This window comes from Sinocyclocheilus anshuiensis, unplaced genomic scaffold, assembly GCF_001515605.1.
Source record: "Sinocyclocheilus anshuiensis isolate Anshui unplaced genomic scaffold, SAMN03320099.WGS_v1.1 scaffold3813, whole genome shotgun sequence".
Taxonomy (NCBI): domain Eukaryota; kingdom Metazoa; phylum Chordata; class Actinopteri; order Cypriniformes; family Cyprinidae; genus Sinocyclocheilus; species Sinocyclocheilus anshuiensis.
This window is the reverse complement of record NW_015548185.1, coordinates 25,185-25,427: the sequence shown is the minus strand read 5'-3', so window position 1 is coordinate 25,427 and position 243 is coordinate 25,185.

The following is a 243-nucleotide window of genomic DNA, read 5'->3' as shown; positions in this document are numbered from 1 at the left end:
ACTCACTCTACTCACTCTCTCTCACACACACACTGCAAACACACACACACTCTCACACACACACACACAACACACACACACTCTCACACACACACACACACACACACACACACTCACACTCACACACACCACACACACACACACACACTCACACTCACACACACACACACACACACACACACACTCTCAACACACACACACACACACTCTCAACACACACACACACACACACTCAACACACAC